Source organism: Panthera pardus, unplaced genomic scaffold (assembly GCF_024362965.1).
Source record: "Panthera pardus isolate Hobbes unplaced genomic scaffold, ASM2436296v1 HiC_scaffold_7, whole genome shotgun sequence".
Taxonomy (NCBI): domain Eukaryota; kingdom Metazoa; phylum Chordata; class Mammalia; order Carnivora; family Felidae; genus Panthera; species Panthera pardus.
The window spans coordinates 46,545,790-46,573,379 of record NW_026527002.1 but is presented as its reverse complement, the minus strand read 5'-3'; the positions used below and the strand labels follow the sequence as shown (position 1 = coordinate 46,573,379).

At 52.6% G+C, this 27,590-nt stretch overlaps 1 long non-coding RNA gene across 1 annotated transcript in view; it reads left to right on the top strand.

The window, feature by feature from the left end:
* Positions 1–424: 424 nt before the first annotated feature.
* The window catches only part of LOC109278001 (uncharacterized), a 79,067-nt gene continuing 51,901 nt past the window's right edge, over positions 425–27,590 (top strand). Inside the window, exon 1 of the long non-coding RNA XR_002085455.2 lies at positions 425–1,063. This is a non-coding gene — a long non-coding RNA (uncharacterized LOC109278001). The remainder of the gene's footprint in view (positions 1,064–27,590) is intronic.

Below are 27,590 nucleotides of genomic sequence, written 5' to 3'. Positions count from 1 at the left end.
GGGACCCTCCTTATCCTTCATCCCTCCAACTCAGCCCGCTTCCTTTTCTGCTCCCCATCCCCACCCGACAGTGGAGTTTTGGCTTCAGCCCAGCAGTCCTCCTATGAGGGCAGACAGCAGGGAAGAGGGAGCCTGGAAGGTTCCTTCCTCTACTTGTCATTTCCTGGCTGATTCTGCCATGAGGGCCGATAGAGAGCTTAGCCCTCCTCAGAGAGCTGATATTCACTGACAGCTCACTGAGTGCCAGGTGCCTTCCATACATCATCTCATATCAAACTTGCCAGGTCACTATCACACCCCAATCTCAAGTATAAAGAACTGGGGTCTGTCTTCATTCACCAAGCTAGGAAAGTGGCAGAGGTGAGATTCCAACCCCTGGCCATCTGCTCCACGGCCCACGTCTTCTCCATGACATCACAAGAGAAAGGTAAAGGGACAAGGAGCACTTACAGAAGTGTCCCTCAGCCCTAGATGTACCCCCAGACCAGCAGCCTCAGCATCACTGGGGAGCCTGTCAGAAATGCAGGCTCGCAGGCCCCGCCCCACACCTACTGAATCGAAACCTGCATTTTAACAAGATCCCAGGTGATTTCAATGCCTATTAAAGTTTGAGAAGCCTGGGTCTGGGTCCGTGGTCCGCCCTCCGCAGCCCTGGCTGAACACTGGAATCACCTGGGGAACTCTGCAAACACACACCCGTGGTTCAGACTTCCGGGGGCTGGGGGCAACCTAGGCATCAGAGGGGTTTGCTTCTGTTACGTTTCGCGTTTTAGCTCCCCAGGTGATTCTAAGGGGCAGCAACCTCTGAGACCCCTGTCAGGAAGAAGGGACAGGCTGAAGGCTGTGGAAGGTAGAAGCCACCAGCGACTTGCCGTCCCCTCCCAAAGCACAGCGACGCAGTCGGGGGTGGGAGGCCGGGGAGACCCGGTGCCGGGGCAGTGCCCGGCCGGGTCTCCTTCCCGCCGGTGCGTGCGTCTGGGCAGAGACCGGCTGCGGAAGGACGAGGGCTGGGAGCCTCCTTCTCAAGAACACCGACTGTCTGGACGCTGGGAGGCCGCTTCGGGTGAGTTCGCGGGGTGCCGGTCTGCACCGAGAGCCCGGCGCCGGGCGAGCGGGGCGCCGCGAGCAGCGCGCGCAGGCGCAGAGCCGCGAGGCGCGGGACGGGGCGGCGGCTCCGGCCGGGAGGGGGGCGGCTCGGAGGGCGGGGGACGGGGTGCGGCCGAGAGAGCCCGCGGGCCTCCGCGGAGGGCCCCGCCCGCCCGGCAACAGCCGCCCGCCGAGGCCGCCTCCGGGAGCGGGGCGGCGGCAGGCCGGCAGGTGCGGCGCGGCCCCGGGAGGGCGCGTTCGAGCGGTTCTTTGTTTCCTGTCCGGCTCAGCCCCAGGCCCGGGCGCCAGCCGGCCAAAGCTGAGTCACGGCTGACTGCTGGGCGTGTGGCCACACGGCCCCCTCCCGGAAGAATGCGTTTCTTTCCTGAAGCCGGCTCCTCTAATGAGCTAGCAGGGACAAAAGCCAGAGAGGTGGCTTCTCTCCTACAAAGCCCTGCACTCACCCTGGGCAAGTCCAGGACCAAGGTCACCCCCACCCAGCCCCCCACCCTCGCAGCTCTCACACGGCCCTGAGCAGGAGCTGCCGTCCCCGAGGATGCCACCTCCAAGGGGATCATGATCTGGGGGGTCAAGGCAAAGCTTCGCGACAGATCCGCAGCGTCGTGGTTCGGGCAGGTTTCTTCTCTGGGGCTGCTCCACCTGCCCGGGGTGTGGGGTACAGGCTGAATGGGTTGGCCTGGGATCACCTGGAGGACTTGTCAGAAATGCACGTTTCCCCAGCCTTGTTCGCAGAGGATAAGATGCGTAGAACCGGGGAAAGGCATGGAATCTGCATTTTAACAAGTACCCTAAGATTTTTTTTTAAAGCACGTGGTCGGTACACTTCACTTGTGAGTCGCTGATTTTGTAGAAGTTCCCGCGACCACGGTTGGTTGTGTCAACCACAAATGGGCGTCGCTGAATAACAAAGTTGAGTTTGCCTGGGGAGATAGAATTAGCAGATAACAATACAATTGGCAGAGGTGGGAGTCAGGCCGGGGTCCCCAGGCCCCCAAGCTTGTCTTTAGTTTGTAAGCCCAGGTCAAACCTGCCCTGCAGGGATTCCCAGGGAGCTTCTCCAGAACCTCCTTTCTACTTTTGTGGTATTGAATACCACCTGAAATAAAGTGTCAGCTGGCACTTTTACGCCTCTTAGTATTATTGGGGTGTCTTTCCAGTTTGGTATGTGGATTTGGGTATACTGGAGCTTAAGCCCCTATCAGCCACTAACGGTCATTAACCCCAGAAGAATCTGTTCTGTCTAGATAGATGTCAGCTCAGATGGATTTTTAGATGATCTCTAAAGCTGCTAGCCTATCACAAAAAGATAAAGAAAAAATTTACTGAAAATTAGGCTCATGAATACATTTATCCCTTTGGTGGGCAAATGTTATCCTGTTAACAGCCCATAATAGAAAAAAAAAAAATGAACATGTTGTATTTTCTACAACGAAGGCAGATGACCTTGGCTCACATCTCAGCTTTCCCACGTATTAGCTGGTAACCTTGAGTAAGTTTCTAACTTCTTTGTGCCTCAGTTTCCTTATCTGCAAAATGTAGTTGTGAATATTTATTGCTTCCAAATATAAGATTTGCAAGTGTCGTTTTGTGTAATTCCTATTTTCCAAATGAGGAAACTGAGGCTCAGAAAGGCTAGATACCAAAGTCACCCCACCTCGGCATACACCAGTTCCCTCCCCCATTGACCACATCTCTTCACTGCCTCCTCGCTCCTGACTGGCTGTCAGACAATAACTGTGCATATTCTCATGAGTGCACTCTAATGGCTAACATTTTTTTTTAAGCAGTTACTATGTTCCTTAAACTAGTGTAAACACTTAAATTCTTGCCACCCTTCCACGAGATGAGAATTGTCATCATCTCCCTCTCTCAGGATAGGAAACTGAAAGAGATATTTGACATGACACTGCCAGGAAGGGGCAAAGCCAGAACTTCCGTGCCGCACTCTGGCTTCTGGGCTTGGGTACTAAACTGCTATACTGTGTTGCCAGTTACATGTATTACGTAAGAGGGGAGGGAGGCTCCCCACTCTCCTGATCCACCAATGCAGCAATGCTGAGACTTTTTCCTTCCCATCAGCACTGCACTTCTGGGTGCAAAGGCTCCTTCTACTTGTAACTCTGCCGGGCCTTTGAAAATTGGTGTTTATGTAGGACAGCTTAGAGGGGCTTTGGAAGAGACTTGCGTATAGGCCAGCATTGAACCCCGATTGCCTGCAGGCAGGCTTCCACAGAGGCCCACCCAGAGCAAGGGATGGATGCTGATGTGGCTCCCTGCTGAGGGGCTGGTAGTGTTGTCTCAATGCGGGAATATGGTTTGCAGGCTCAGCCTCCACCCATCAGCTGGTCTCCTGCACGGCAGCCAGCCTGACCCTCCCCTCTGTGATCACTCTTATAACACTGAATTTTGGGGTGCGTGCTAGGATATGGACATTAGGGGCGACTCTGGTGAGGAGGTTTCAGATGTAAATAAGGAACATGTTATTGGGAACTGGAGAAAAGGTGATCCTTTTTTTTTTTTTTTTTTTAACTGTTTTTATTATTTTTGAAAGAGAGAGAGCATGAGCAGAGGAGGGGCAGAGAGAAAGGGAGACACAGAATCTGAAGCAAGCTCTAGGCTCTGAGCTGTCAGCACAGAGCCTGACGCGGGGCTCAAACTCATAAACTGCTAGATCATGACCTGAGCCGAAGTCGGGCGCCTGCCCGACTGAGCCACCCAGGTGCCCCAAGGTGATCCTTGTTATAAAGTGGCAAAGAGTTTGGCTGAATTCTGTTCTAGTGTTTTGTGGAAGGTGAAAGTTGTGAACTGTGAAGTTGAACATGCAGCTGAGGAGATCTCTGAGCAAAGTGGTGAGGGAGCCGCTTGGTATTACCTGAACCCTCATAGAAAAATGCAAAAGGGGAGACATGAATTAAAGAAGGAATCGTTAAGCAAAATGGAGCCAGAGCTTGGAGTCTTAAAAAATGTTCAGTCTGCATAACTGCAAAAAAAAAATGAGAAAGAAAGGTATGGCTGAACAGCCACTTAATAACGCGGGTGTGAGCACAGATCTAATCAGCCAGCTCAGTGGAAGCCGGGAAAATGATGGGGTTATACCAGCAAAGACACGGCCAGTTTGAAACGAAGGGAGCAAGAGAAAGCAGGACAGAGTGAAGGCAAGTTCACAACCTTCTTGTATGCTACAGGACCGGCGTCTGTCAAAGTGCACTGTTCTTCAAGGAAAAAGAAGGGCCCTAAAGGCAGTTGAGAGATGATTAGGCCATCACTTTGCAGGCCAGAAAGTCTTCTTGAGGGAGCCTCCCTCCCCGACTTGACAAAACTGGCAGAGGTGGGACCATTGCCGCAGGGGGTCGGGAAGGCAGAGCACTGAACCAAAGACATTATTCTCCAGCCTTAAGATCTAGTGGAATTTGCCTTGTTAACCTGTGGGCTTGCCTGAGATCCATTACCCCTTCCTTCTTTCCTGCTTCTTCCTTTTGGAACGGGAATGCCTATCCTGTGTCTGTCCTACGGGTGTATTTTGGGAGTATGTAACTTAAATGGCTTCACAGGCTCACAGCTGGAGAAGAATGTGGCCTCAGAATGAACCATACCTTGAGTTGCCTGTATCGATTTAGATGGTATTTCGATGAGACTTTAAACTGGAGATTTTAGAGTCGCTGCTGGAATGAGGCAAGACTGGGATAGAATGGACATATTTTGCATGAGAGGACACAAATGCTATGGACCGAATCGCGCCCCTCACCCACCCTGGGCCCCTGTGACAGTATTTGGAGGTGGGGGCCTTTGGGAGGTAGTTAGGGTTAGATGAGATTCCTGTCCTCGGCCTACTCACCCTGTCTCTGCCATGTGCGGGCACAACATGTGTGCCGTCTGCAAGGCAGGAAGAGGGTTCTCACCAGACGCTGGCCCCGCTGGCACCCTGATGTTGGGCTTCCAGCCTCCAGAACTGGAAGAAAATAAATCCCTGCTGCTCAAGTCACCCAGTCTACAAGCTTTTGCGATGGCAGCCCAAGCCTGCTAAGACAATTCTCGAAGGCCTGTTCTGAACGTTTAAAAACCTTGACTTCTCGAGGCGGCAAGGATGCCTCTAACAGACTTGGGAGAAGCTCTGCACAAATTGCTGGGGGCAGGGGTGGGGTGTGAAAAGGGAAGAAACAAAGAAGTCTGTTTCACAGCAGGGCTTGGTCAGGCACTATGCTGAGCTCCACTCTGGGGTAACACCGCCTCTGGGCCACAAACACCTGGGGGGAGAGAGCTGTTATTTCTGGCTGGCTGTTGACCAACCAGCTCTCTGGGCAGCTCGTACTCTTTGCTTCTCAAACGTCCCTCCTAGGACACCTCATTAAGCACGATCCAGTGCCCGGCGAGCTGGGAGGACGCCTGTGGCTCAGGACCCACCGTGTGCCTTTGCTTGGGTCTCTGCCGCCTGAGCTCTCCAGCATGAAGAAGACCTACCTGGCCTAAACTCCAGTCGTCCCTCAAGGCTTCTCCCTGCCCATTCCCAAAGTCCGTCCAGCCTCCAGGCAGTGTCGTCAATAAGAGAGAGAACGTATCTGAGTTTTACTTCTTGTGGATAAACAGAAAAATGGCCCAAAGCTGGGCAGCAGCTGGGGGAGGAGGAAGGGAAGGTAACCAACATTCCTGAAGCTTCTGATAGACGCCAGTTGTTCTACCCTCAGGCCGCAGGGACCCCCATGGCACCCTGGGCAAACAGGCAGGGAGAGGTGAAGCTGCTTGCCCAAGATCACCCAGCTAGAAAGGGGCAGAGGCGGGCGTGAGGGGAGCCGCAGTCCATCCTAAACGTACCCCTGTCCCCAACACTACACTGCCCTCAAGGACCTAGACCACCAGCATCCACTGCGGGTACCCAGCCACTCGGCGCTCTCCTCCCTGCTGCACCTGCAATGGTCTGGGAGCTCTAGGAGAAACACTGATGCCCGGGTCTATCCCCCCAGTTCCTCATTTTGCGGTCTGGGGTTCAGCCCGGTATTGGGCTTTTAAAGATTTCCAGTGATTCTAACATGCAGCTAGGACTGAACTCCACTCTCCTCAGGGATCCACATTCCCTCCCTCTGTAAAATGGGGCAGATGGTACCTTCCGAACACGGTGTTGTAAGGCTGAACTGAGAGGCCTAGGCGGGGAGGCCTGGGGAGGGAAGGGACACCCTTGACAAGGCTACGGGAGCCCCTGTCCTGTGCCCCGCGTTATGCCACGGATGGGTTTCCCTGCACATCGACTCAGCTGCCTCCCCTGAATGGATGGTGCGCCACCCTCCTTGCATCCGCCCAGCTCCTTGCAGCCCGTGGAACCCTTCGCTCCGTGAGACCCTGAGACTGAGGCTGCCACATTGTGGTCCTCAACAAAAGCCTGTTAAACAGGCGGATGGATGATGTCCTTTGACCTTCACAACAACTTTGAGAAGTAAACTGGGGAGAGTTCCTTACCTCCCCTGATTACCTACAAGACGTGGGGAATCCAAAGTCAAGTCAAGGTTCTGGCACCAGCTGTATGTCCCAGGGACGCAGTTAAGAGAACTTCTCAAAGCTTTTGTTTCTTCATTTTGTAAACTAGGAATTTCTAATAATTCCTTTGTTGTAAGTCTATTCTGAAGAGCTGCTGAGACAACATATGGGGCAAACTTTTATATAAACTATTATTTGATGAGGGAATTGAGGTTTGGGGAGGCTAAGTGATTTGCCCACAGTCACACAGCTAGTAAATAGTGAAGCCAGAACTTGAACCCAGGACCAAAGAATTTCTGGGCTTTTCTCATTCCCCGTATAGAAACACGGGCCCACATGTACTTTAAAAACAAAAACGAACACTCCAATAAGTACCTGGTTGTAGAGAGAGATTCAAATATTTGGAGTCTTAGGAGGCTCTGGGGATTTTGGGCTCCCAAGTTGCCGTGTTGCAGTGAATTTTGCAGAAAGGCAGGGCTGGGCCTTGGGTAAAGGTTTTTGTTTGTTTGTTTTGAATGTTTTATTCATTTTTTTTTTTTTTTTTTTGAGAGAGAGGAAGAGAGTGAGAGCCAAGGAGGGGCAGAGCGAGAGGGAGGCACAGAACCCAAAGCAGGCTCCAGGCTCTGAGCTGTCAGCACAGAGCCTGACGTGGGACTCGAACCTGTGAACCGTGAGATCATGACCTGAGCTGAAGTTGGACGCTTAGCCGACTGAGCCACCCAGGCACCTGGGGTAAAGGGGTTTTTTTTATATAGGAGGACCAGCCTGGAAGAAAATTCAAAGAAATGAGTAAGCAAAGGACTTTGTCCGAGGTGGAGAAGCTGAGAGGAAACCATGGAGAGGAAGAGGCAGTCGTGTGGGGAAAAGCCTTCACCCCTTCGAGGGGGCCTTGCACCCGGAAGAGGGGCTCTAAGCAGCTCGGGGCAGAGCCCCCAGCTCACAGCCCAGGCCCGGCTGAGGAAGGGGATTAGAAGATCCCCCCTGTGCGTGGGGGGCTATGGGCCGGTGTTAGCTCACCTGAGTGCAAGCTACTGCCTTGAAATCACACTAGAGAAGGAAGGAACCCGGCCTTACTGACCACCCGTCCTGTCACCTGTGATCACAGTACGATTAGGTTAGGACCTCATGCCTCTCAGTGAGAGAGGCCTTCTTTACCCCGTGACACAGGTGAGGCTCAGACACATTAGGTCACTGGCTACTTCCCAGGGCCCCTCCGTCCCCACGTACCCCGGCCACCCCTCTAATGCAAGCCCAGAATCCACGTGTCTGCTCTCCCCTGGGCTCCCAGTGAAGTCTGGGACAGACTGTGCAGGGCAGCCCAGCAGGCAGGCTGGCATTACCTAATTGCTGGCCGGCTTCTTTTGTCACCTCGTTTTTCCAAGCTGCCTGGCTCTGAAAGCCTCCACCTCAGACAGACAAATGAGACTCGAGCCTTGTTCTGCCGGAGCTCCAGCAAAAGGAAGAGATCAGAAGCTGTCGCCTTGATGGAGCAGCAGCCAAGATGCGTACAAAGCACTGGGGGCAGCGGATGTCTTTAGCAGGCGACAAAGCCCAGGCCAGTGCCCTACTTACGGCTGTGACTTCCCTTATTGGGCTCTGCCTTCCGCTGTGAGGTGCCTGGGGTCAGCATTCTGGGCTTTGGGACTTGATCTTCATCAGCCAGCCTCCCTAGGGAGAGAGCCCTTGTTAGAGCCGGCCCCTAGCATCCTAAAAGCCTCTCCTACCTCAGCCAGGCAGATGTTTCTGGGGTCAGGGAAGAAGAAAGCAATCAAAGGAATGCACTCCGTTGCACAGCCTCAAACACGCAGGCCTTCGTGCCTGGGGGTTGAAGCCAACTCCCGAAGCTGGTACAGGGTACCCAGCTCAGAAGCAGCATCGCGCCCCCTCTGGGCTCTGGCCTGAGGCTGCAGCATCTGCCTCGGAGAGAAAAGTCACTGGAGAGGCCGAGGGTAATCGGGCCTCACCCTGTCCTTGTCCTGGCCGGTAGGTGGGGTGGACAGACAGTCCTGCTGCCCTCCCTGGACTTGGGCATCTCAAGGGTAGAAGCCGGGCCCACTGAACTAGGGATCTCCCAGCACAGGTTAGCCAAGTACTGTTCTGAGTGCCCTAGGTAATTAGCCCATTCACTGTCGCGTCAACCCTAGGAGGTTTGATTCCCGTTTTCCAGATGGAGAAACTGCCAGAGAGATTAGGCTCCTAAAGCTCATAAATCGGGAGTCAGGATTTGAATTCAGGCAGCATAACTCCAGAGTCTGTGTTCCTAACCGTTACACGACAGTGACCCTCAGTGAACAAAGAAAGGTGAGCGAGTGAATAAAGCAACCCGTTCGTGGCTTGCAGAGAGACTGACAAAAAAGCCTTCTGTTCAAAATTGTCTCCTCCACGAACCGTTGCAGGGCCTGAATCTGCCGTTGAAATACGTAGCTTTTGAGTTTTAGCCTACGATCGTCTTCAAAACCTGGTCCTAAGAAATTGAGGTGATGGCAATATTAGCCAGGCACGATAGCCACCGGGAAGTCTAGGCCCGGGAAGAAGTCAACTGAATGTGTGAGGAGAGACACAGGGAGGTGGGGGTTTCCGCGAAAACACTGTGATATTGTCCGTGTTGTGGTGCAGAGGCCGGCGCATGGGCCACAAAGCCTTGGAACTGGGTTCAAGTGGCTGTGCCGTCTGCCGGCTGTGTGGCCCCCGCCAGGTCCGTGGCCTCTGCGAGCCCCAGTCTGCTCGTCTGTCAGTGGGGTTACTGATACCTGTCTCATGGCTTATGACGAAATAAGTGACTGTAGGTAAGATGTTCAACGAACGGGAGCTGTTACACAGGTTATAGCTAAAAAAATGTTAGTAATGATGACTGACCTGTCGGTCACCTGTTCTTCCCTCCCAAACTGGTTTCTGCTCTGGCGACTCCACATGTGGTGTCCCAGGCACTCTGGTCAAGGCCCTCCCTCTCTCCCCAGCCCTGCCGTCCTTCTCTTCAGTGTCTTTCTTTCTGGGGTGTCCCCGGCCCTCCCCTCCCCGCCCTCTGCCCCGGCCTGGGCCCCCTGCTACCTGTCACCTGTCCTCACCACAGGATGGGTGGACGAGGCTGTTGGAACGTCCACCGTTCCCAGTTTCCCCCAGTTTCCCCCTATTTGTCTAGTTCCAGCCCTTTGCCAGTTTGGGTCCCCAGCTGGTCTTCACGCCCCACCCCTTTTTCCTCACTGTCTTCTTACTGCCCACTCCCTGGCTGGCTCCCTTTCGCTCCAGCTAAGCCCTAATTAACTTATGCACCAGCGGTAGGTGCATGCCCCTCCTTCCAAGTGTTCATCAAAGTCTTGTGCACAACAGACCCCAGACACGGGATACAGAGGGGCCTGGTCCCTGGGCAGCGGGCGGCGGGGGCGGGGGGGGGGGGGAGGGGGCGGGTGTCGTCAGGGCAGGGAAGCAAGAGGATTCCTGACACCAGACAGGGAGGGTCAGCGGTCTTCTGTGTGTCCTGGGGTAATTCATTTGTCTGTCTGTCCCGCCAGGACAGAAGTCCCCCATTCTGAACACACAGGAGTGGAGGAGGGCAGTGAGGGTAGCAGATACTTAATGAAAATGCCCGTGAAAGTGCTGGTAACCATCACTCCGCTAAGGACTAATGATGATAAATAGTAACAGGGAAAGAGTCATCGTTGACAAAGCTTCTCCCATAAGCTCTGTCACTTGAACCTTACCACCACCCCGTGAGGTAATGGGTAAACCCATTTTACAGATGAGGAAACTGAGGCCTGGAGAGTTTAAGTGATTTTCCCAGGGCCTCGGCCGCCGGCCTGATGACCTGAAACACTTTCCTATCACTTAGTCCTTGTCCTTTCGCATCCCCCCATCACCGACCCACCAGTTCGTCCTGGCTGGCCCGAGGTACCGAGCGTTTTGGAGGAAATCACGCAGCCACGGGGACTGTGGCCAAGGACAGACCCAGCCTCCAACCTCACCCAAGCTCTCGACACACTCCTTTTCCGGGGATTGGCCTGCCCTCTCTATGTCCTCCTTAAAAACAGTTCCAGACCGTCCCTTCCCTCCTTCCTCGTCCCCTTCACACTCAGTGGGTGACCTCGTTTCCTGTTACTCCAGAAGGTCATGGCCCTAGGGCAGGAATAACCCTTAGTTCCAGCCCCACGCCTGCCTCTACCCCATCTTTGTTTTCTCCTCTTAGTCTTAGGGCCACAGATACTCTTCCTGGTTGAGGCCTCCCCTCAGTCAACCCTTGACCCACCTTCCTAGCTCCGTGGCATCCTTCTCCATCAGCAACCAAACTTCCCTTCCGAATTTCTACCCCCTTCCTCTGGACCCATGTCCCTGGCCTAGGAACATGCTGTTGTCTCTCCCACCTTCCTCACCCCTGCATTTCTCACTCTACTTCCCCATCCCAGCTGATTTCGTGAAGGGATAGTCTACGCTGGGTCTGTCCACCTCAGCACTACCGACGCTGTGGACCAGATCACTGTGGTGGGGACTGTCCCGTGCAGGTGCTTGGGTCTGCTTGGACTGCCGTAACAAGACCCTGTAGACTTGGAGGCTTAAACCTGGAGGTGTATTTCCCCCACTTCTGGAGGCGGGAAGGCTGAGCTCGAGGTCTGGCGGAGTTCGGTTCCTAGTGTGGGCTCTCTCCCTCACCCACAGATAGCCGTCCATCACCGCATCCTCAGTTGCCCGTCCTCAGAGTGCTCAGAGCAAGGCTACTGGCTCTGGGGTCTCTTCTTATAAGGACACTAATCCCATCGTGAGGGCCCAGCCCTCCTGAACTCATCTAACCCTAACTGCCTCCCGATGCCTCCTTTCCAAACTCTACCACTTTGGGGTCAGAGCTTCAACCTGAAGATTTGGAGGGGGGGGGGGGACACAAGCACTCAGCCTCTAGCAGCACGGGGGGACACTTAGCAGCATCTACCCACAAGACACGCTTTACGTTCAGTTTGGGAAGGATGCAAGGACCCCAGCTGCCAGCAGTGATGCTTGTGACGGCGTCCAATTGTGACAGCTGTGGAGAAGCCCCGTTGCGACAACTGAAAGGGTTTCCAGACATTACCAAACATTTCCTAGAGGGAAAAAAACCCTGTCTCCCCGTCCCCTGTTGGGAACCACTGGTCTACACTATCTATTCCCCTTTCTTATCCTCATTCACTTCTCAATTCGCTTGTAATTCCGTTTCTACTTCTCTGCCATCCTACTGAAACTGCTTTCGGAAGCATTCCCTATACCCTGCACGGTGCAATCGCTCGTGTCCGTTGTGCTGGGCCACGCCACTCCACTGGAAACCACCTCTCCTTGCTTCTGAAAGGCTCTACTCTATGGGCTCCAGAGGGAGCCCCTGGTAGTCGCCCTCCTGACTGCCAGCCTTTCTCCACCCTTCTTGCAGCAAGAGCTCCGCTTCTCCCACGAGACTGAGATGCTAGTTACTCACTATCCAGCCTTTTTTGCAGCTGGGACTGGTTAATGGGGTGTGAGGGAGAGTCTACGTGGGAGAGCTTCACAGGGAACATTTACTTTCTGATAAAAGGGGAGGAGGGACACAGAGAGAAAGCCACATGGTTGGCAAAAAAAAAAAAAAAAAAAAAAGATGTCTGGAGTTGCTGCAGCCATTTTGCCAACATGAGGGAAAGCCCCAAGAGGCCTGATTTAGCCATGGAACCAGCCTTGGAATTGCCCACTTACAGACCTCTTGTGAGAGAATTCGCGTTCCTATTACCTGATTCTTCAGCTTTTTTATTCATTCAGCGATTTGATTACTTGCAACCACAAGTCCCCTGACCGATCCAGCTTCTGAGACTCTACCCGGGCCTCGTTCTCATACTTCTCTGGCCGATCCTTTGCCACCTCCTCTTAGGTTTCCTCCTCCACCCTCTCCCCGACACGGTGCTGTTTCCAAGGCTCCTGGTCCTCACTCCACCCTCACTCTGTCGCGCTGAGGACATCCTAGGTGCTGATGACGCAAATCTGAGCCTGGTGCTATCTCTTGAGCTTGAAATGCTTATGTCCAGCTGCCTGCTAACTTGTAGTCGCTTTGTTGTTTCCTTCTAGCTCTCTTATCTCTGTCCCCCTCTCAATGTTGGGGCTCTCCAGGCCTCATTCCAGTGTCCTTTCCCCTTTTCTAGCTATACTTTCCGCCCAGGTTACCTCATCCGTTCATGTCCCTTTAGATGACATTTGTACATTGAAAACCCTAGGTTATGTCTCGAGCACAGACAGAGCTCTCTATTGAGGTCTGGATTTGACAGGAATGGCCCACGAAGCTGTCACACCCACATGCCGGGTACTCAGTTCATCCTCCTGAGAAGCTGCTCCTCGATGGTGCGTTCCAGCTCAGTGACGCCCACCTCTGTCCTCCCAGACCGGAACCAGCGGGTTCTCTCATCTTGCAGATTCCAAGAACTGCCAAGTCCCTCTGATTTTACCTCCGAAATCTCCCTCTCCTCCACCCCTTCTGTCCCCGGCTGCCTGATTCTGGCCGCGGGCCAGGCCACAGGTCGTACTGCAGTCCCCTCCCCATGACCTACCGCCTCCGCCCCCGCTTCTCTGCAATCCGGCCTCCGGCCTGCAAGCGGAGCGATAGTTCGAACATGCAAATCTTGCTCTGTCACTTTTCTGCTCAGAATTCTTCAGTAACTCACCATTCCCTTCTAGTAGTGATTTTCAAACCATTTTCAGCAGAAGGACTCCAATATACAATAAAGTAAAGCAGAAGAGTAGCAGTTGAAGTTAGGGAGGGACATCTGGAGGCCCTCCTAGATACTCAGCCTCCCCATCCCTTCCCCCAGTCCAAACCCACACACGCGTGCACATATGCACATGCGTGCACGCACACACACCGATTCCTGTGTCACTTTCGTGCCATCCAGTCTGCCTTCCCCGGATGTACAGGAAGCACCACACCACACCCCTGGTAATATCTAGCATCCGTTGGATACTCTTGAATAATATGCCGCCCCCTACTTTACGTGATCCATTTCAGAACCGTATTTTGAAGCGTCACCAAAGAAAGTCACCCATTTTTGTGACTGGGTGCAATGCAGGGGCCTGTATTCTCTGTCACGTGGTACAGCAAGGGCTGGTCTCACCTGACTCTGGAGGACTTGGGCTTCCTACTCCAACTCATCCTTGGGTGTAAGCACAAAAGAAACGCTTCCGAGCCCTCATTGCATCACCCTGACAGTGCTGCCTCAGCGATCAGTTGCTGGAACACGTTTAGCCAGTTGGGACTGAACTGCTGGACGGCGGGACCAGACTAATACGAACAATGGAAACCAGGCCTCTTTTCAGGCTCCTGCTCACTCAGGGGCCCAGGCCGCTCCGCCCCTATGGAAGGGGTGACACTGGCAGGAACGCTCCAGGTCCAAACCCCAGCTCATGCCTCTTAAGAGGCATGTGCTTGGGCTGGGTAACCACTCCAAGCCTCAGTTTCCATATCTGTGACATGACTGTCATTAGGATGAGGACAATGTCCGTCAAATGCCAAATGTGGATTCTCAACAAGTGATGGTTTTTAGGGGGCACCATACAACAGTCCTTCCCCATTCCTACCTGGGCTCAGAGGTAGGCGCTTCTGGATTTTCTGAATGACCGACTTCACCCTGTCTTCCTGCTCTGTAAGGTGGGGGTGAGTTTGTGCATTCCTGGTATAGCCCCGCCTGGGCCCTTATTTTAGACACCCACACCCTTGAGGTCAGCTGCCCGGGCAGCCTCAGCCTCCACAACAGAAGGGAGCTCTGCCATTTGGGGGGCAGTTCACTTGGGGCAGGAAGGATTAAGAAACCTCTTGCGGCCGATACGTGTAAGCGCTCGTTCCAGAGAAATGTATCTTGTTTGCATCCTGACACCCAGTGATGGCTTTTAGAAAGGCGAGCTCAAGCAACAGGTGAGAGTGCGTACAAAGCCAATGTCAGGCATCCCTGTGGTTCTGAGAACCTTCGATGCTGAGTGTGGTCCATGTGACGTCAGAAGGGCAGGGGCCTGGCGGGCCCACTCGAGCACCTAGGCGGCCGAGAACCGCCGCTCACTCTATTGCAAAGGAGCAGGGGGGGACCTGAAATGGGCCGAGGACAAAATCGGGCCCTGGCTTCCTCCTGGAAATGCCATGGGGCCCTGTAGAAGAGGCAGTCAATTCATGTAGAGTACTTCATACGCAGCCTGGCACCCGAGTAAGTAAATGCTGGCCTTTGAAGCTCGGTGGAACTTTTCTTGGAAAGAATAAGGGGATTGTAAGTAGAGCTGAAGCCAACAGAAAACATAAATCTGGTCACTGCGTCCCCGTTGCCAGTCCCTTCAGCGTCTTCCGGTGAGGACAGGCCTCGTGCATAGCCCGCAAGCCCACAGACGCTGGCTCACCTGCTGTCACCCTTGGCCCCTGCTGTCACCCTTGCTTGCTCGTGCCAGCCACAGAGCCTCATTTCAGTTCTTCAAGGAAGTGACCTCTGACCTTTCCTGGTTCCCAGATGCTTATTCCCCCTGCATCTGCCTCCCAAGGCCAAAGAGAGCAGCCCCCCAACAGGCAGCCCTCCAGGCAGCCTTGCCCCTGGGATTGTCGCTCTCTGGGTAGAGATACTCCGGGAAAGCAGCCCCTGGGAAGAGGAGAAGCCTTAGGAAGGGACAGGGTCTTGCTTGCTTTCCTTGCTCCTGTGTGCCCACACCTACATCCTCAGGGCTCCCTGTGCCCACCTGCCGGAGGGGGAGGGCAGGGGGCCGTGAGGCACAGTACCCTTCCCCGGAGAGGAAAGGAGAGTTGCTCTTTTAAGCCGGACAGCTGCACGGGTGCTCAAGTGTCAGCAGGAGAGGTTAGGCAGCACAGGCACACGCGTCCGAGATTTATGCCTTGCGAGGCCAGAGCTGCTACCCGAGTGGCCTGCCTTTGTGACTCGTCTGTGCCCCCTACACCCGGCGACACGGCTCCGTTTGTTACTCGGTGTTAGGCTGAGAAGGAGCTGTAGAAATCGTGGGAGGGCGAGGGCTGCTGTTGAATGAGACAACACCTGAGAACGGCTTTGGAAACGGCGTATCAGGGAAGTGCAGTCCCGCTGTCATTGCCAGAAAGAGCTGGAAAGAGTGCCCTGGGACTTACAGGTGGACTGGGGAGAAAGGAAATGGCCTGGAGTAACGCTGCTCACCTGCTCATTTGCAGAAGCCATGAGGTGAGTGTCTTGAATGATCCCCAGGCTTTCTCCACCTGCAAGATTGGGCAGCAGATAAGAGTGCTTTCTTCGAGAAATAATCATTAGTATCGACGGCAGGGCTGACTTGCTCAGTATTGTGCCAACCACTTCACGTGCCTGACCTCTATAATGCTCACTGCAGCGCCGAGAGAGAGGGACCATTGTGTAGATAAAGAAACTGAGGTCCAGGGATGCTTAGATAACCTGCCCAAGGTCACACACAGCCAGGATGCAAACCTGGGTCATCTGACTCCTGACCACGTTTCTCCTGTGTGCCGAAGGACTTGTCCAAAGACAACTTTTCAAGAAGGGGTTAACTCAGCAACCAGGTTCCGTTAACCCTGAGCATCTCAACCTTGGTTGTGCTGTACCATCAGGAGGTAAATAGAATAACCAGGCCCCATCTCAGACCAATGGAGTCAGAATCCTGGGGAGAGGTGGGGTCTAGGTATAAACGTCTTTTTGTTGTTGTGGTTGGTTTTGTTTTTTAACTTTTTTTTAAGTCTATTTATTTTGAGAGAGAGAGAGAGAAAGGTGGGGAGGGGCAGAGAGAGAGGGAGACAGAATCTCACGCAGGCTCCACACTGTCAGCACGGAGCGGGAGGCAGGGCTCAAACTCAGGAACCGGGAGATCATGACCTGAGCCAAAGTCGAGAGTCGACGCTTAACCTACTGAGCCACCCAGACGCCTCTGGGCATGAACGTTTTCTAAAAGCATCTCAGGTGGTTCTAGGATGGCCAAGGTTGGTCAGGAAGGGCACTTCGAGCAAATGGGGGCAAAGGGCTGTCCATTCGGCCCTGCTCCGTCCCTGCCTCTCTGCGCCAGCCCCCTCCTCCCCCAGGACTGCTGAGCACAAGCCAGGAAGTCTGACTTTCGCCCTGACCTTGGCACAGCACTGCCTCTTGGGACTGCTCTGAGGGTCCCTCCCGCCTGCTCTATGATTGACACAATCTACCTGGAGCTGTCCTTAACTAGCACAACCAGTGGGCCCAAGAGGAAAAGGAGCAAAAAGGCTTTTTTTTTTTTTTTTTTAATTGGGTCAAGAGAAAACCAGAATTATAAAAAATGCAAGTCATGGTTAGAACGCCGGTCGTTTTTCAGGCCGCTGCCGGGCTCTGCACTTCCTACGTGGGAGAGCCGGTGCCCAGATGAGGGGTGGGGGCCCAGTGTGCGATGCACGAGCCAGCCACCATGCTGGCCGTGTCTGTGCATGATCCTGGCCCGGCCCGGCCCCGAAGACACCCCACGAAGGAGACACTGTTAGGGTCCTATGACGAACGAAGAGGCCGAAGTTCACTGTGACCAGGTAGCACCGGAGGAGAAGGCAGCCCGGCACCATCTTTTCGGGGCCAGCCTAAATGGCTCCACTTGGTGGTGTCTCCTGGGGGGTGAGGGGACCGCCGGGTCCCCCCTGCTCCACTCGCCTCTTTTGTCTCCTCTCCATGTACTCCACGGGCTCATAACGTGGGCTCAGGTGACCCCAGACCTACAGATCTGGGGCCATCAGTCAACACTGGCCACCCACAGAACCACTCCCCATCAAGGCCACCTTGACTGCGGGTTTGCTCTGTGTTCTTGAGAAATCAGGAGAGGACACTCAGCCTCCCGGGCTCTCGCGCAGTGGGTATGAAGTCCCAGGGCCTGGGAGGGATGGCGTGTGAATTCTCTGAGAGCCCTCCATGTGCCAGACACAGCTGGAGCTCAGACTGTCCCCCCCCCCCCCCGCCCCCCAGATGACCCCTACGGAGAACTCCCTGTCCTGTCTGGCTCTCTGACCCCACTCTCCCACCAGCCTTCCCACGCCCCCCACATGCAGACAGGGTGGGAAAGGGAGGCCCGCTTCGGGGCTGGGGAGAAATACTTAAAATGTCACACGCTGTGCCCGAGTCGTCATTGTCCTTCTTGCAGTAAAGAATATTCGCTCTTCCATTCAGCTCACATGCTTGAGCCCCTCAGCTAAGTTAGGGGCCGGGCCTGCCAAAAGATACAGCCCAGAGCTGGGGGAACTCGCAGTTCTGTGGCGTAAACAGAGAGTTTAGCCCAAGTTGTTGAGCTATGGGATGATTGCAGTCCCAGAAGCATATCCAAAATCCAGCGTTAGCCCAGAGGAAGGCGTGGGTAACTTTTGAGGGGAGAGGTGCCAAGTCAGGGGAGTCCAGAAAGATAGCTTTGAGCGACACATGACCTCTGAGCACGCAGGCCAAGGTCTACCTCCTCCCTGGAGTCTGATCTGACCGTTTCGCCATCCCTGGTCTCCCCTTCCGGGAACCAAACAGCACGTCTTTATGTTTTCTTGCCTTTCACAGATAACCTCTTAATTCCGCCTTGTTCACGATGGGTTTTGTTTTGTTTTGTTTTCTTTTCTTTTCTTTTCTTTTGTTTTTGTCCAGGGCCCCCTGTCTCAGCTGGGTTTCAAGTTCCTTAGGGCATAGACCATTTCTGGTATTTTCTCTCCTCCAGAGGGTTAAGACAATGCTGAGCACCCTTGAATGCTTAAGAAACATTGATTGAGCGGGGCGCCTGGGTGGCTCTGTCCGTTAAGCGTCTGACTTCAGCTCAGGTCATGACCTCACGGTTTGTGGGGCTCAGGTCATGATCTCGCGGTTTGTGGGTTCGATCCCCGCGTCGGGCTCTGTGCTGACAGCTCAGAGCCCGGAGCCTGCTTCGGATTCTGTGTCTCCCTCTCTCTCGGCCCCTCCCCCGCTCACACTCTGTCTCTCCCTCCTTCAAAAATAAATAAAGATTAAAAAAAGAAACATTGATTGAGCTGGTGACTGAATGGCTGTTGGAAAGTTTCGGAATTTGATAGCCAGTTCCAGGCGAAGTGTGGGGACACAAATGGGGGCACGATCGGCGAGAGGGACTGTGTTGCTGTGATGGGTACTTTCCATCAGAGAACCCGTGAAGCAGACCTTTACTCTGGATCAAGGGCAGGTGGGGAAGGTGGACAGCTTTTAAATTTCTCGTAAGCTGCCTTTCCATAACGTAATCTATGACCTAAGTGTAGTCAAACAGAGCTGTAAAATTAATTTCAAAGTCAAATATTGGGTCGAGGATTATGGGCTCTTTAGGGGTGATTAAAACTGCTGTTCTGCTTCATAATAAATAATAGAGGAGAGGAAGGAGTAAGACAGCATATTCTGTTCAAAGAGCAAAAAGGCCCAAAGAAGTGATATTTTCCCCACTACGGTTTCTAGTTTTAAGAGGAAAAAGAAAAGGCAAGTAAATAAGCTGATACTGAAATTACCTTTTAATATTAATTTTGATCATGGTGACAAATACACCTTATTTAAGCATACAAAGGTATCACATTAGTATTTTTTTTATAATAAAAAGCAGAGGCTCCCTTACCCTCAGCATGTTGCTTCCCTGAGTCCCAGTTTTCAGAGACAGGCATTTTGGACTCTTTCAGACATTTTCTGGTATTTTCCTCTATAGTTTCAAGTAATATATTTCTTGACTTTTCCCCATTTTAGACCTATATTAACTTCCCACTCTAGTAGAGGAGAATTTAATTTTTACATTTTATACACACTGGCACACATTCACAATCATTCTCCAATATAATATTTCACCTCTTTTGGATTCTTTAATACTCAGAATTTATGTTGATATGCCCCAGTAAATATTGTTAACTGTTATTCACAGATAAGCCTCAGAGTCTGCTATAATTACATTTCCTTTCATGTACAGTGTTTTCTTTTTCCCCCGGAGTTAATCACCCGGGTACATTTGCTCCGATTTTCAGGTGCCTCTCACCAAGTCCTCTGACTCCTTGTTAAACTCTTCCCAATGGAGGCAAGTACACTAAAAGGCTATCAGGTCATTTGTCCTTGTGGTGGCATGAACACAGGTATTCAGTGTCCTCCAACCTGTGGCCCCACCGTGAACTGAGAGCTCTCCAGACCTACTGAACCATGTTGCCCTGGACATGATTGCCTTGGATTAGATGTTACCCGGGTCGCTTTTTGTTGGTTTACTTTCTTGTTTTGTTGAAGTACATCCTTTCAGTAGCTTCAGGAGAAAGGGTCCATGGAAAATGAATTTGTTGAGATTTTGCCTATCTGAAAAAAAATGTCTTTGGCTTAGCCTCACATCCACACGGAAGTCATTTTCGTTCAGAATTTTAAAAGCATTGCTCCACAGACTTCTAGTTTCCAATGGGACTGGTGAGAAATCGGAATACCATTCTGATTCCTAATTTTTAATATTTTCTAGAAGCCTTTATGATCATCTCTTTATCCCTGATTTTGTCAAATTTCACCATAACTTGTCTATTTTTTTTATTCAAATATTCTGGGCAGCCGGTCTACATTTTTTGGCGTCTTTTTAAATAATTTCCTCCTCTCCATTTTTTGCTCTGCTTTCTTTCTGGAATGCCAATAAATTTGGTGTTGGACTTCTTGCATTGCTTCTCTGGTTCTGTCTTTCCTCTCCTATTCTTTTTGTCTTGTTCTATTTCCTGGGAGGCTCCTTCAACCTCACTGTTCAAGCCTTCTATTGAAATATTCATTTCTGGGGGCGCCTGGGTGGCGCAGTCGGTTAAGCGTCCGACTTCAGCCAGGTCACGATCTCGCGGTCCGTGAGTTCGAGCCCCGCGTCAGGCTCTGGGCTGATGGCTCGGAGCCTGGAGCCTGTTTCCGATTCTGTGTCTCCCTCTCTCTCTGCCCCTCCCCCGTTCATGCTCTGTCTCTCTCTGTCCCAAAAATAAAAAAAAAAAATAAAATAAAATAAAAAATAAAAAAAAAAAAAGAAATATTCATTTCTGTTATAAATGTCTTAATTTCTAGAAGCGTTTCCCTACTCTCTGAATGTTTCCTTTTTATCTGGTCCTCGATCCATGGATGCAACATGTTCTCATTCTTCGAGTTTATAAACTTTAGTTTGAAGCTGCCTTCTGCTTTCTGCATTATTGCAGCTTTAGGACTTTCTGCATTTTTTCCCCCTTTTATCTGTTTGCTTAATTAGATCTCTGGCATTTGGGTTAGAGGCTTTTCTCAAAAGTCGAAGCCGCTTGTCTTTCTCTTCATATTTAAGAACGGTGACATTTAAAGCTACTTGGGTGCTCTGGGTACATATTTATTATAATTCTTCCTTTTTTTAAGTTTGCTTATTTTTGAGAGAGAGAAGGGAGAGAGAGAGGGGGGCAGAAGATTCGAAACTGTCTTCGCACTGACAGCTGCGAGCCTGATGTGGGGCTTGAACCCATGAACTGGAAGATCATGCCCTGAGCTAAAGTCCGATGCTCAACCAACTGAGTCACCCAGGCGCCCCTTGGTTATAATTCTTAAGAGCTGGGGTTCTGGACTTATGTAAACCTGTGTTCAAATGTTCTTTCTTCTTTAGCTCTGTGACGTTGGGCAACTGCCCTACCATCTGTCCATTTCCTTCTATGTTAGAGATGGAAATCGCCGTAATGCTCAGGCTAGTGCACCATGAGGCATTCTTGGCCTGCCCTTTCGGGACTCTAAAAGTGAGCACCTCCTTAATTCTTGTGGCCTAGGGTCCCGCTTGCCTCTGCCTTGTCCCAGCCCTCCTGAGGATCCCACAACCTCATGTGGTAGCTTTGAGGATTCAGGCAGGATGTAATGCATCCCATCCTGGGAGGCTGGCCCAGAGCTGGCCTGTGGCAAATGCTCAGTAACTGTGAGCCGTTACTCCACATCAAGCGGTGTAAGATTTCTTGATATGAAACATTTATTTAACAGCCACTGAGCATTTGGTGCTATGGCTGTGAAGTCAGAAGATTACAAGAGAGAAGAAAAAAGGAGAGAGGATTAAGCGAAATGAGGTGAAGAAAGCATTATGATGAGAAAAGCAGAGAAAACAAAAGGAGAATCATCACAACCTAACCAAGAAGGGCTAACCTAGCGGACAGAAAACTGCGTAAAGCAAATTACACAGACGCTGAAGCTTCAGGGGGCAGGGTTTCTAGGGGAAGAGAAATACCTTCATCATAATGAGGAATGAGTTAATAAGAAAAATCTGGAATCCCCGTCCCTTCTGAAACACAGAAGTGATTGCTTCTTCAAGGCCTTCCTGAAGGAAGAGAAGCAGCCTCCGGCCCGGGAGAAGATGATCTTTTACAATTTGTGTCCCCTTGATTTGAATACATGCCACTCACTGCTGCCGCTTTTCTGCCTTTTAATCGATCGTCACGCTTCTGGGCCTCTCGGTGATCTGAGTCAGGGGCAGGGCGAGTGTATAGGTCTGACACACAAATAAGTAAGCACTGCTGATTCCTTCCCTCCTTGAGATTGTGGGAAGTAAAATCTTTATGAAATAAAAACCTCTCTCTCCCCCTGCCCCATCCCTGGGCTCTCCCTCTCCCTCCCTCCCTCTCTTTCTCTCTCCAGACACCAGCATGCAGTAGAAAACTAGGGGAAACTTAGAAAAATATGAAAAAGCCCATGGATATTGTTTTCCCCTCCAGACTCTTTGCTCTCCCCCGTTTAAGAACTCTGTGCTACTTGGACTCAGTTTGACCTACATGCCTAAGGTGATTATCCATAAACTTTTGTGGTTGTCCCAGCCTGATACTCCCCCTTGGGCCTAAATGCGGGGGGTGTGGCCTCCCTGGACATGGCTGTGGAACAGCAGCCATGGGCGCAGGAAAGCCGAGGCATGGTAGAGAGAGGGAGAGACCAGCCACCTCCCAGGCCCGCCTCAGGAAGAACCTGGGAGAAGGGAGAAGGGATGGCCTCAGCACTTCCATCACCAAACACAAAGGAGACATTTGATCACAAACCGTTTGACCTTTCTGGAATCCCGTTGTTTCTTTGTGCTTTGCTGGCATCTAGGGAAGTGACTGAAACACCAAATCTTTTTTTTTTTTTTTTTTAAGTTTATTTTTTTTTCAGAGAGAGCGAGAGAGAGGGAGGGAGCGTGCCTGCACATGTGTGGGAGGGGCAGAGAGAGAGGGAGAAAGAGAATCCCGAGCAGACTCCGTGCTGTCTATGCAGAGCCCAACATGGGGCTTGATCCCATGAACCTTGGGATCACGACCTGAGCCGAAATCAAGAGTTGGGCACTCAACCGATGGAGCCACCCAGACAATCCCCTGCCCTCCCCCCCCCCCCCCACCACCACCCGGCCACATCTACTTTAAAATAAAAGCCCTACTGCAGGGGGTGAGGGAGGGTTTGTCTGCCCCTCAAACCTTTCCTGAGGGGCTCAGGCATCCTGGGAGGAGCTACCACTGCTAAGCCTGTGTGCCAGGAGGCGAGTGGGCCCTGTGCCCCGAATGAGGGGGCCCTAATCCGATACGAATGATGTCCTTATAAGACAAGGAAGCGATGCCAACAATGGGAGCACATAGAGGAAAGGCCATGTGAAGACTCAGGGAGAAGGCGGCCATCTACAAGCCAAGGAGAGACGCCTCGGGAGAAACCAAATCTGTCCACGCCTTCATCTCGGACTCGCGGCCTCCGGAACTGTGGGAAAATCAATGGTCGTTCAGCCACCCAGTCTGTGGTATCCGGTCACAGCCACCCCCGCACGCCAACACGGACGGGATGAGAGGAGTCTCCTTAAACGCTCTTCTCATCTCACGATTTCCCAAGTGAAGTCAGCAGCAACGTCATCAACTGAGACGGAGACGTGGGGGACTGGAGAGCGAGGGAACGCGTGGAGCTGGGGACGTGGCTGGGTTTTCAGAAAGCCCGAAGGGCCCCCTCATATTTGAAGTAACACCAACCGGCCTGCTCCTCATCTTTTTGACTGTTCATGCTCAGTGTTGGGGGGGAGGGGGCGGGGGTGGGGGTGGGGTGGGGGCAGGTGTGGCGTTGACAGAAGGCTGAGCTCCACTGGGGCTGTGGGGTGAGTACCACAGTGCAAGAGAAGGGAGGGGGCTGATGTGCACGTGCGGAGTCATGACTGGCCACGGACTTTAAGCTGGGTGAGGGGAACTCGAGAAGATGACGGAGGGGAGGGACACTTGGGATGTGGTGAGATCGGTGTCTTTATAGGCCCTGGTCCGGTTGTGAAGAGGTGGGAATTGGGGTTCTGGAAGAAACGAGCAGAGCTGGGCAATTGGCAGGTGGTTGAAGAAGCGGTCACAGAGGCTTTGCAATTCTTTGTTGTTTGTTTTTGGTGTTTTTTTTTTAACATTTATTTTTGAGGCGGGGAGGGGCACAGAGAGAGGGAGACGGGGGATCCGAATCGGGCTCTGTGCTGAGAGCACAGAGCCCAACGTGGGGCTCGAACTCACGAGCCTGGAGATTATGACCTGAGCTGAAGTCAGACGCTTCACCAGCTGAACCACCCAGGCACCCCGAGGCTTTGCAATTCTTTTAATTTTTTTTTTCAACGTTTTTTATTTATTTTTGGGACAGAGAGAGACAGAGCATGAACAGGGGAGGGGCAGAGAGAGAGGGAGACACAGAATCGGAAACAGGCTCCAGGCTCCGAGCCATCAGCCCAGAGCCTGACACGGGGCTCGAACTCACGGACCGCGAGATCGTGACCTGGCTGAAGTCGGACACTTAACCGACTGCGCCACCCAGGCGCCCCGAGGCTTTGCAATTCTTAATGACGGGAAGGTCCAGCAACTGCGAGTGAGAGGAAATCAAGGGATGAGAAGGGGGGTTAGAAGGACCAAGTCTGTGGAGACTGAAATCAAGAACTGTCATTGAGGAGGCTGAGTGACAGAAGCAGGTACTGAATGGGAAGAAGTGAGGGGAGCGACCCTAGGCTCGGTGGATGGCCACACCTAGGCGTGGTCCGGTTGCATCAACTTCAACTCTGGGGGGGTGTCTAAGACCAATAAGTCTCGCAGATGACCCTGATGGGCGTAGCCCGGGGGTCAGAAAGCTCGCGGATGACTGGCCAGAGTCACACAGCTGCCCCCAAAGCTGGCTGTGGCCCCGGGCATCCACACACTCACCACTCATCCAGTCCTTCTCTGAGCCACTCCACCAGCACCTCCTGAGGGTCCAGGATGTGCCCTGCACAGTGCTGGACACTCTGGAAGGTCGGAGACAGAGATGAAGACGGGGCCTGGAGGAGCGGGGAAGAGGCCGAGCCCTTACCGCCCACCAGGGCACTACCCCCGAGGGATGAGCTGCCTCCCCATCTCGGAAGGCGGGTGGTGAGGAGCTTCTCTCCCCGACCCCACACGCAAGCGCCCGCTCCCTCTCTCGCTGCGTTCGGGCACCCTAGTAAGAGAAGTCTGTTTAGGTTTTGCACTTGAAATGATACTTCCTGGCTTTCAGGAATATGCAGTTGATTTTCCCTTCCACCGTAGGCTTTTGATGACGTGAGTAGAGGGTGCCTGTCACTAAACATCCAACAAAAACTTCATCTGATTGAAACACGAAGAACCCGCCAGCACGCTGACATGTTACAACCTGAGTCAAAGCAGTTGAGGCACACCTACGCCCTTCCCCCGTCACCGTCCAGACCACCCTGCTGGGATTCTGAGAACCAAGTTCAGCCCCTGGTCCAGCTTCCAAATGTGGCCAGTACCCAGAAGAAGCAGTACCTTTGAGTAAGAAAAGCATAAGGCCATCTCCCTGTCCCAGAGCCACTAGACATGCTCTTTTCTGTGCATTTTCTGCCATCCAGAGACCTCAGCAGGGAGCCTTCCTGCCATCCTGCCCCATCCACTGTCAATCACACACACACACACACACACACACACACACACACACACACCCCTTGCTACCTGGCTTCTTGACATTAGGTGCCTGGCCAACTTGGGGAAGGCCTCACACAATCCCTGACTTCAGGACGGGGCCCAAGGTACAGTGCAGTGTGGCTCTGTGACTCAGAGGGTGGCAGGCCCTCCAGAGCCGAGGCCTCGTCGTGTTAGACATTCTGTGTGTGGTAGTCGGGCTCTCGCTGGGGTGGGCTGCTGCATGAACAGTGATCAGCCACTTAGCAAAGGACTTTGCCAGTCCCAAAGCTTCAGAGGAAATGCCGCGGAACTCTAACCTTGGATTTAGCCCGCGTTATCTATGAGAACAAGGCTTGTCACCATGTTATCATGGGGAAAGTCCTCAGTAATGGCTATAGATTTGGCCGTAGAGTCATCTTACGCACAGCAGCCTCGACTGCAGCCAGATGCCTCCTGTGACCCAGCGACAGGCCTCCAGAGTTCCAGAGAGGCCCTGGTCACTTCCTGCCAGTTTAGGGCCCCGTGAGAATAGAAAGGTGAGGACAGAAGCGAGATAGTTTGATGGCAGGATTTTTAGGGTTTGATGATGGATCCCACGTGGGGGGGGTGGCCATGGGGAGATAGAGTCAAAGTTGGTGACGATAGATTAGGAGCCCCCCGAAGTTCCCAGGACAGGGCTGCAGTGCGGTGTGGTAAGACACAGGCTGCGAGAAAAGTCTTCTTACCACACAGGACCCGTCTCTAGGAACCGAGTCAAGCCTAGATTGATTAAGGATTGCCTCCCCCTTCCTCCTCCCACACTTGCTCTCGGGAAATGGCCCCACCACCCCTGCAGTCACTCACGCCAGAAGGCTGGGAGTTATTCTCAGCTCCTGCACCCTCCCCACCCCCACATCCCATCCACATCCGATCTGTACCCTCTTCTCCATCGCCGGAGGCCCCAAGCTCGTTCAGCTCCTTTATTCCAGCAATAACTTGCCGGTTGGCTCCATTTTCCCTCCCTCTGATCTGTCTGTCTTGTTCCCATCAGAGGGACTTCTACAATGCAAGTCATGCCCTGCCATTCCCGGGCTTACCTCTCCTGTGGCATGTCAATCAAGTGCGGTCTGCCACACCTCAGCACTCCCCTCTCCCCTCCCAGGAATGCTCTTGCCTCCTCTCGTCACCCAAAACAGCCAGCTGTCTGTTACAGACACTGGCAGTGTTCTTGGGTGGAGGTGTGGGGAGGGACCGAGCAGGACGTCTAAACTCGGGCCTCACTACTGGGGCTCCTGTACAATATCTCCGCTTAGGTGATTGCTGGCACGTCGGACTTAGCATGCCCCAAACCTCGCCCTCAGTTCTGTCCTGCACCCCACCCCAAGCCTGCCCTTCCTCTAGGTCAACGGCACCTCCGCTAGGAGGTCACGCGAGAAACCTGGCTGGCTGTCCCTCGTGCTCATTTCTCTCCTCACACCCCGACATCCCGTCCGGCTTTCCTGCCGCACATTTGCCCACTTGTCCCCATCTCCACGCACTGCCCCCAGCATCCAGGCCAGGGCCTCCAGCCTGGGCACCCGGGTGGCTTCTGGACTCCACCCCCCCCCCTTCATCTTCCCCCACTCTGACACGGTGGTCAAGGTCTTTTGTTTCTTTACAGCTTTCATTACTCCTCTCCTGAAGGACCCAAACGCGCACACACACGTCTTTTTCTTAAATGATATATATACTCTACACACGGCTCTGGAATTTCCTCCTCCTCTTCCTCCTCCTCCTCCTCCTCTTCCTCCTCCTCTTCCTCCTCCTCTTCCTCCTCCTCCTCCTCCTCCTCCTCCTCCTCCTCCTCTTCTTCTTCTTCTTCTTGATTTACAGTTGGCATACAATGTTTCAGGTGCGCGAAACTTGCTTTTTAAAATTGACTATCTGTATATTTCAGAAACTGGCCCCCATCAGTACATAAAGAGGTCCCTGATCCCTACAGTTGTCCAGCATTATGCCGTGTGAATGACCACCATTTGCTCAGCCAAGCCCTTATTTGTTGATATTGATGGGTTATCAGTCACTTACTGATATCTAATATCTAGGGTCTTTTTTTAATCTTGTGTAGTCATACAATGCCAAAAATGAATAATCTAGTATATGATGATTTTCAAGCATTACATATACAGGATAAATTCATGGAAACAAAGTCGCTGAGTCAAAGTAGTGCATTTTTGATTTTGATAAATATTGCCAAGTTGCTCCTCTTCAA